Raw genomic sequence first — 9,497 nt, 5'->3', positions numbered from 1 at the left:
CGAGGGGCGGTACCGGGAGCCCCGGCCCCCGAGGGAGAGGGGGGCGCGGGGGTGGCTGTGCGCAGCGGGACGGGTACGGGCCGCTCCCCGGCGGCAACGGGGGCTGCAGCGTCCCGGCGCGGAGAGGGCAATGGATGGGGCTTATCGCGGCTCCCGCAGCCCCGCGGACGGCCCCGCATCGCGTATGCGGTCCCTCACCTTCTCCCTCGCCACGTTTCGCTCGGAAGCAGCTCTCGGGTTTGGGCAGTGACGGATGTTTCTACCCTTACCTGCGAGGAAAAGGTAGAAAGTATCATTTGTCATCGGAGAGCCAACCTTTTTTTGTTTCTGTTTTTGGCACATCACTCATAAAGATGTCAAGCGTTCCACGAACATTAAACAAGTGATCACCAACAGCAGCCGCTCGGCAATTCCCCTGAAGGTACCCATTCCCTCCCTGCACGCCACATCTTACCTTCCGCAGACCTCGGGGACAAAAATAAAATAAAACCTCCTTTTCCTCAGCAAAACTGCTGAGCAAATCTGACAGCAATGCCCTGGGGAAGGGACACAAATTGCCCTCGGCTGTAGGCAGCAATCAGCTTCGCTCTGCGAAGGCACAGAGCCGAGCAGAGCTCCCGTCTGCGGACACACGTAGCTGCCCAGAGCTGCTGATGGCCATCAGCGCTGCTTCTTCCAGCGCGGAGCGGCCGCTTCTCACCGCAACACGGCAAACGCTGCCCGACAGACTGCTCGGAAACATAAGTTTACCCAAAGGAGCCCAGAATCAAGAGAAAGAGCCCCACGGCAGCCCGAGTTCAGTCATCGTACTGTTCTCATGTCCCTGTTTTTACACATTTTGCAACAGTATTCTTCATTTTCAAATAGGTTTGAGGGTAGGAGCGTGGGGAAGAGAGGAAAGACGTGGAAGTTTAGAATTAATATATGCATATCATAGGAGAACTTACAAATACCTGGTGCTCGCATGCAGCATCCCCGCTTCTTCCTTCCAAGTGGAATGTTTGCCTCCAACTGCAACACCTCAGGAAGAAATACAAACAAAAGCTCAGCTCACGGCACGTGTTTCTCCTCTGCTGAAGAAGATGCAGGCACTCAATAATACCAAATGTGAGAAACTAATGAAACAAGTCCAAATTAGTGAGGAAAAACAAGGGAAATTAGCCTTTCCCCAAGCCTTTGTAGCATGCAGGAGCCAGCAGGGAGCTCTGCCCTTGGCTTAGGGGATGCGTTTACGTTTAGGGTCTCCTCGTGGCAAAATATTGCTCTGGAAAGCCGGCAAAAATGGCTGGCTCTGGCGTGAGGTCATTAGAGGTAAAATATTGCTGCCCGGCCAAGAGCTCGTGAGAGCGTGCGCTTTGCACACAGGCACACAGATTATTTCTAACCTGAGGACAGCTTTAGTGCTATTGTTCTTACAGGGTGCTGCTGCCTGTGATTTCAGTGCAAGCAGGACCACGTCCTCTGAATGTTATTTACTGAGCCATGCAAGCACCAGCACTTCTGTGTGTGGATCACTGGTGCTTGGATGCTACAGATTCATCTCTGTCAGAAGTGTAGATCGCTGCTGGGATTTAGGGCACAGCCCAGAGCCATGCTTAGCCAGGGGAGCAGTCTGGGAGGTACTGAGGTAGCCAGGTGTATTTGAAAGGAAGCTGGTGATTTCCACTTGAATCCACTGGGCTGTCACGGGCACTGTCAAAGCACAGGGGAGACCTACACTTAGTGCAGAGCCCGGAGCTCGGGGACAGCTTCTGTGAGCACAGCTAGCAGCAGGTTGAGCAGCTCACAGCACCCATGGCAAGAGGGAAGGTGGTAAAGAGCAGCTTCTTGTGCCAAGGCAGCAAAACTGAGACACTCAGGGGAAGGAGATCAGGAAACTTCTGTGCAGCGTGACTTTGGCCATCAGCTTCTCTTTGCTGTCTCTCAAAGAATTCCAAAGAATGGAGTTTTACCAGCAAAAAAATGAGCACAAAACTGAATGTCAAAATAGTGGTGAGAGCCAAATCGCTCGCTCACATGTAGCTGCGATCTTTCATGCAGCCGTGGTTCATTTACTTAGGGACTGAAACCGTTTTGACTTAAGTGAGCAAACCAATATCCAAAATCTGGAACATCTGTAATTGGTTCCCAAAGAAGGCAGCAAATTCTCCGGGTTGTGTGCCGTTTCTCCACGCTGGGAGCCCCTGCCTGAGCAGAGAGGTGCTACCAGAAACAAGATGTATGTTACGCATTACGGAGGGAAAAGGGGAGGAAATGTTTAATAATCCGTCCCGTGAATAAATCTGAATAATAAATCTTTCTGGAACCAAAATGGAAACCTGCAATTGGATATTCTAGAAGGAGGGAAGAGGGCTAATTCATCGTATAAATAATTCATTGCAAATTTTAGCACCCAGCACTGCTGCGCACTCAGAATGGAGGACAGATGACACTGTGTGCGCCTGCATGTGCGTGTTTAATTGTCTGGATCTATCTTCTTTTTTTCACCCGATTGTGTGACTCTCGTTGTGGCGCAGATCTGAAGATCTGCCCTCAGTAATCCATCGATTAACGTTTGCTGGTAGGGAAAGGGTATTGTTATCTATTAACCTCAGAAAGTGCGACATTAGGCTGGACGTATTGATCAGTGATAAGGCTGTGATGGCTTCTGCTTCCAGCCCTGCATGGTCGGGGATGGGCAGTGGGACAGCACTTGCCAGTGGATGCCCCACATGCATCTATGGAGAGAAAGAACCATGGTGACCTGCCTCCCTTCCTGGCTTCCTGCTGTAATGAAGGACGTTTCCTTTGCCCTCTCTCAAGAGGAAGAAAAATCAAAAGCACACGTAGCAGTTGGCGTGCATCTTGCGAGTTAGCTGAGCGCTTCTTCCGCATGGCTTAAAAGCGCTGGTGTGAGAGGGACGAACTGAGACACCTCGACGGCAAAGTGTGGTTAATGCAACCTTGCGGCCCCCCGCCATGCGCCCTCCAGGCTTCGCCAGCTGTGGTGCGAGCTGCCACACTGCCACTGACCTCAAGAAATTGCACACTTGGGCCGCTCTGAACTCATTACTCACCTATTTTATCCAATTATGGTTTATTTATTAAGCTAATTTTAAAATCTCTCGGTGATGACTGTTTTACACCTCCGGTACATTCTTTTTAATCCTACTGTTTTATGAACCGATTAATAAGACTTTTTGCTCTAAGACCACAAATCCAAAGCAAAAATCTAAAATACGATGCTATTGAGTCAAGTGGTGAACACCAGAGTTTCCCATACTGTTGCTGGAAATCACCTGCTGTTAAACACCACTGTAGTGCCTTTTTGATTTTGTCAAATTTTATATAATAGTAGAAAAACAAATTAAAGATGGATAATTTTACTGCAAAATCCCACATCTGTGTGTGCAAAATAATGGCGAGCAGAGCTCTCTTGCTCCAAGCATTATTTCTTAATCATAATTTTATTCCACAGAGAAAAGAAAATTGGTGCTATTTCACATAATTTAAATAATCTAATTCCCAGATAAAACTGTTAACAAACCATTGATTTAATCTCAAGTGTCCAATAGACCTCTTAAACTCAGATGCAAACTATCTATTCTGCTAATTAAAACAAATGAATTTAATAAAAGAGAACAGTACGATGATTAGAAGCAATGTGAACTACAGGCTGCTTTCATCTAGAACATGCACTCTTTAATTCTTATGTGGCTAGGTGTTCCCACAGACACATCCCAGGTCTAAATTCTCGTTATATTTCTGTCTTCAAAAAACAATGGTTTTCGACACGTCACTGCAAAGTGTTTGTTCAAGTCGCTGTTTTCAATCACAGTATTACACACTCATACCACAGAGCCACAAATTCTTCTCTGAGCAGCAAGATTCAGCTGTACATACAGCTTTTGCAAGCAACTCTCATTGACAAATAGGACATTCTGCTCACTAGAAAACCTTAGTGCAAAACCAGTAATTGTGATTCTGAGGGCCAATTTGATGGCTCCTAAAGCATTCATCTGTAAAACGCAAAAGATTTCAATTTGTTTTGCAGAAAATCAGGACACATTTGACAAACTGATTTGTGTTTATCTGGTGACATCTCACTGAGAAGGATTCACTTTCACACAGGGCAGCTTGGAGATGCCCAACACAATTCCCTCCAGGCCACTGAAAAATCCATGACATCAAACTCCTCCTCCTCTTCCTCTCCTTCCCATCTCAAGTTGAAGAGCAGCCTTTGATATCCTCCACTCCCATTTCAAGACTTGAGATTTCCCCTCTGGCTAACCAGTGGCAAGAAGAAAATAAAATTCCAAACTCTATTCCAAAGAAACACCCCAACTGCATTTATGATGATGACATTTCTCCCTTTACCCTTTCCCAGAAGATCCAGGATCCCCAGCTGAGAGTTTAATATGAAGATGTTCAGAATCCTTAGTATCTTTGAACATCTGTAGAATACAATATTGCCACGTGCATTAGGCACGGCTACCTCTGTGAATGCATTGGCCCATCTCACTGTGTGTATGTAATCAGCAAACACTTGTGGTTCCTAGGAAATCCGAACATGTAAGTTATTTAATAGACAGAAAACATCAAGAAAAAAGAAGAGATAAAAAGGGAACTGCCGGTCATAAGCCAGATCATGGGAAGCAGAAATACACCACTGCTGGGAGAAACGGAAACACGTCTGAGCTAAGGTTTGATTCGCCATGAATACTGATGCAGATCAGTGAGGAAACAAACTGGGGAGGCACAGGTTCTGATCTGATCCATTTTCAAAGTCTGCACTATGGGCCTTAACAATGCAGAAAAAGGTTAAATTAAGCACGGTAGAACATCTGGCTACTATAAAAACACAACTAGCAGCCATACAACACTAGAAGTATACATCTAGCTACATTAGCTCTTATCTAAGCCTACCCAGTAGCACCATGCAGCTGGCACCAATGCTTTGTGATCTGACATTCACTTCTTTGAAGAAGAGATCCAGGTAACAGCAGCGTAGGATAGCAAACTACAAAATGCTTCTCCTAAAGGCATGGTGGAAGAGAATCTCATCCTACATGGCTTAGAATAAAAGCCCATCTGACTGTAGGTTTTTCCCTTCTCACAAACACACACTATGGGGCAGTAGGCCATCTTTGAGTTGTCTGAAGCAAGTGGCCATTCAGTGTGATTGCATTTTTTGGTTGGTTGATGGAGATTAAAACAAATCTGATAGCAAACCAAATTCAGCTTTACGTTGCCCAGTAAGGCTCTCAGCACAGTCAGGATGGCCACGTTGCTTTACAGAGGTGGGCCACGGTTACTTAACAACTCATTAGAAAGCAGAACTAGTGATGTCCATTCATTCTGTCTTCCCTGAAGGCTGCTGCGTTACACTGTGAGGAGTAGGCCCAAACCTCCTGGCTGCTCGTACCACCCATGTTGAAGTGAAGCATAATGTCCTGCAGGGTGGAGTGTTTACGCTGCCCTGTGATGAATTAGCTTAGTTGTTTGGTTACACAAGTAACGAATGTGCTTCTATAAACGTGTTTTTAAAAGCACGTGAAACACAAAATCTGTGAGGGGAGGTGCACAGAGTGCGAGGCACAGTTAATGCTGCTTTCTTTGCCACACTGGGAAGTTCGATCAGCTTTCCGCTGGGTAACTACGTGTCAGGTTGAATGCTTTTCCTCCTCGCACCCCTATTGCACATATTTTCCTCTGAACCATTAAGCAAGTTTTCCAGTGCCGTGAGTTTATAGGGGTTTAATAGCTAAGGGGTGGAAGAATTATAATTACACATGGGAAGCACACTAGGGGATAGAAAGATCGGAGAGAGTGAGAGCTGGAACAGCTTTGCCAGACAAGTCAGCAGCAGGACAACGAGCACACCAAGGGAAGCTACAAGCACTTCCAGCCGCAAGAACACACTCCCATTTCCCCCACCTTTCGTGCTGAGCGTTGCCAGTTAGCAGCAAGCGCTCGCGAAGCCAGGCTTGCTCAATACAAGTAAAAAATCCGCTAAAAGCGAGGCCCATGTCCCCGCCCGGCCCTGCCCGCGGCCCTCGGAGCCCCATGTCTCACGCACGAGCTCCATCTCGTGGGCCTGCCCGGAACGCCAGCACGGCCGCGGCCGTCCGCGCCCAACCCGGGAGCCCCGAGGGCAAATGGCCATTTCTGCCTCCCAGGGACAGACTCGGGCCTTCGGGTTCAAAGGGTGAGGGCTGGCAGGGCTGGCCTCTGGGTCTGGGCTTTCTGTGGTCCTCCTCGTGCACGTATGCTGGGGACACCTGGATGGAAGTTGTAATGGATTTATGGGTGCATCAATAGGAGACGGCGCAGCTCTGGAGCTACACAGTTCCCCGTTCTAAGGGTGTTATCATCGTTTTGAGTCCTTTGTTATTAAATACTGGATCATGTGAAGATATTTCACTCAGTCTAAGTAGGACATCTGTTTCAAAGATCTATTAATTGCTTCCCATCTTAAGTGAACTGATGATAAAGACCAGTGCGGAAGATTAGAAGCTAATTGTAATAAATTGCATTGGCCAGGAAAGCAAAATATAAAAACATTTGAGATTGAAATGATATTAAACACGATTATGCAAAGCTTAAAAACCAACATCTTCTATAACAACAGAAATTTGTCTGTGATTAAGGAATGCCGCATGTGGGAACGCACATTACTAACTCATCTGCCTTCCAAAGCACTCTCTGTGCTCCCTCTGGCACAAAGAGGACCCTCCACAACTCAGGAGGAAGCAGGACTCACACGGCTGTGTGAATGGCTTGCACAACTCTGTGAATGCCCAACAAGCCCGGCTAGGCTAGCTGGTCTGGTCTGTTTTTTCACACTGTTCATATATTGGGAAGAGCAAAAGGCACAACGGAGATGCTCACTGTTTACGATTTCCTTGTAGCTAAGCACATCAGAGCTATTCAAAAGAAGTTATTTGCAACCCTTGATAAGAGCAAATAAGAGCAAAGACTGCTCATTAGAAGATGGGCAATTAAGAGAAAAATGAGAGAAGAGAACTGAATGTTGGTGTGTGGTCCTAACGAAAGCCCATGGGAGAGTTTGCCTCAAGACATTAAGAAATCTGTGCAGATGAGCTTACTACCAAAGCCATAAGAATCAAGTAGGAATAGACTGGATACGTTTATTTAATCTTGCCTCTCATTTTTACAACACCAGCTGGAGGAACATAGGGAGCCAGCTAAGTCAGAGATTCAGAGTGGAAAGAGCATCTCTGGACTAAGTGGGGTATTTGGGGTATTACTGTTCCAAATGGAGTTGTTTGCTTAAAGATAATTATTTTTTCTCAGCACCAGCTTTAAGAGTATCATACAAGGCAACAAACATTCTCCAACCGTGGTTTCTTTTCCCATCCCTCCATACAGAACCAACATTTATTGTCTGTAAACAGCACTACCCACTGTGCCAGAGGACTCTGAGGATTGTTACAAAGATTACTGCTTGCAAAACACCTAAACTAAATTCAAGACACATGCAGGCAAAAATTTCACAAGCCCCTCGTTTCTCACTGAAATCTACATTCTTCTAGGCTCCACAGGTAGCTTTTTTCACTTTTTCTCAACTTTCTGGGGGTGATCAGAATCCAAACCTGGGAACAGTGATCCCCATGGCAAATGCATCTCCTTGAAAATGAAACCATTACACCAACCTTTATGTCTGAGCATACAGACAGAGAGGCCAGAGCCATACCTGACCCTACCGCAGCACCAAGTTAGACAACTGTACACTATTGACCATATTTTGATATTCTTATTAAGACAAAGCGGAACAAGAGGTAATGGTCTTATGTTGTGCTAGGGGACGTTCAGGTGCATACTGGGAAAAAATTATTCTCCAAAAAAGTGATAATGCACTGGAATGGGCTGCCCAGGAAGGTGGTGGAGTCACCGTCCCTGGAGGTGTTCAAGAAACATGGAGATGTGGCACTGATGGATGTGGTTAGAGGGCATGGTGAGGTTGAGTGGATGATTAGACTGGATGATCTTAGAGGTATTTTGCAACCTTAATGATTCTATGATATTCACAGTACTGAACAAAGATGGAGCATTCTTTCAGTGAAAAGTGAGAATGACCATAAGGGAAATCCAAGTTGGTCACTCTCAACCAGATTTCTACCTGTTACAGCTTTATCAAACAACCTTCTGAAAGAAAATTGTTCCTACACAAAATGAGCAGTACGAAACAGCACACTTATGGTAACAGTCTGTACATCAGGAAATTATCTGCATGGTCTGCAGTATAACCACTCAGACAAAAGTTCATCACATGCCTAACTTTCCAAAGTTCAGATCACGCAGACTGTAATATCAAGAAAAAAAAAATCTAAATGCCAACGTTGTACAGTGTTGACAACATTTGACTGTCCAGATGTCTCGCTTTTATTCTTTGTGGCTTACCAACATCCCTCAGAAAGCCCCACTATTTCTGTGAGCTGAGGGATCAGGGTGGAGATCAAAGAGGCTCTGACATGAGCAGCAGACTTGAGTCTTTAAAATCAGGTTTATGGGGACAGATCTCACCTGGATGAGGGCTTGTGTCCATTCTCTGATCTTGCATACTGAGATTTCTTTGAGCTGATTCTGCTAAAGAGGCACTGACCTTCTCCATCCTGCTGAAACACTTCACTCTGGCTCAGTAAAGAAGTCTAAGGAAGCAAAAGATGTCCAGTGGCCATCACTTGGCACCATATGAGCAATACCAAAAGGCACAATGAGCCTTTCTGCAGCCTGCAGGCAAAGAAGAGACAATGTTTAGCTTTGGAGGCCCCCAATCCCAACAGGAAAACAGCAATGGAACAACAGTGTACTTGTGTAAGCAGGACAGGCTGCCGTGGAGCCCAATTAAACTGTCCTAGTAAACTCAAAGTGCCCTTATAAAAGAGTAAATAAAATAAATGGAAATGCACTTTCCCCTCACCAGTGTATAAACAGAAAGCAAGCACTAAGAAAACCAGTGTGGTGGCAGATTTTCAAAAAGCTTGTGGCAGGGAACAGTCTTCGGCCGCCCAGATTAGTATAAAGCCTTCTCAGCACAGGTAAAGTTTCCCAGTTTGGAGAGACCTGGAGCTGGTGACAGCTGAACTCCAGGTTAAAAAGAAGCCTTCGTATTCTGTTACTTAAACACTCTGCCCTAGGGACACACCACCCTGACCCTTGCTCTGTAACCCGGCTGAAAGTTATATCAGTAAGTCTCTGCTGTCAAGCTGGGACCAAGCTTTTAGAGCACAAAGTGGGATGTGTTCACAGGTGCAGGAGCTTCACAGCTCGCACACGCCATCCCTCAGCCACCTGGAAGCACCTGGGTTGGTTGGCTGCACGCATTTTTCCTGTAGATCATGGAACACCCGTGCAGTTTAACAGAGCCAGAACTGGCGTGGCTTCGCAGATCCCCGCCAGGTGTCGTGGGCTCCAGAGGCGGAATGTCTGCAGAATTTCAGGGAATTATCTGAAACAATTCAAAGCAGCCCGAAGAAGTTAATGGAGATTTATAT

The 9,497-nt window shown here is 46.1% G+C and overlaps 1 protein-coding gene across 3 annotated transcripts in view; it reads right to left on the bottom strand.

Annotated features, from left to right (window-relative positions):
• Positions 1–8,939, bottom strand: part of NDNF (neuron derived neurotrophic factor) — a 26,535-nt gene extending 17,596 nt beyond the window's left edge. Inside the window, exons 1-3 of one of the 3 annotated variants that reach the window (XM_021394695.1) lie at positions 8,527–8,939; positions 954–1,020; positions 199–269 (exon numbers count right to left, since the gene is read on the bottom strand). The gene's annotated coding sequence lies outside the window, so the exon portion shown is untranslated. Of the gene's footprint in view, positions 1–198; positions 270–947; positions 8,287–8,526 lie in introns of those variants that run through there. The other 2 variants (XM_021394694.1, XM_021394696.1) reach the window with 2 other exon arrangements.

This window comes from Numida meleagris, chromosome 4 (genome assembly GCF_002078875.1).
Source record: "Numida meleagris isolate 19003 breed g44 Domestic line chromosome 4, NumMel1.0, whole genome shotgun sequence".
NCBI classification, from domain to species: domain Eukaryota; kingdom Metazoa; phylum Chordata; class Aves; order Galliformes; family Numididae; genus Numida; species Numida meleagris.
Note: the sequence above shows the minus strand (reverse complement) of the source record. Positions and strands in the feature narration are given on the sequence as shown.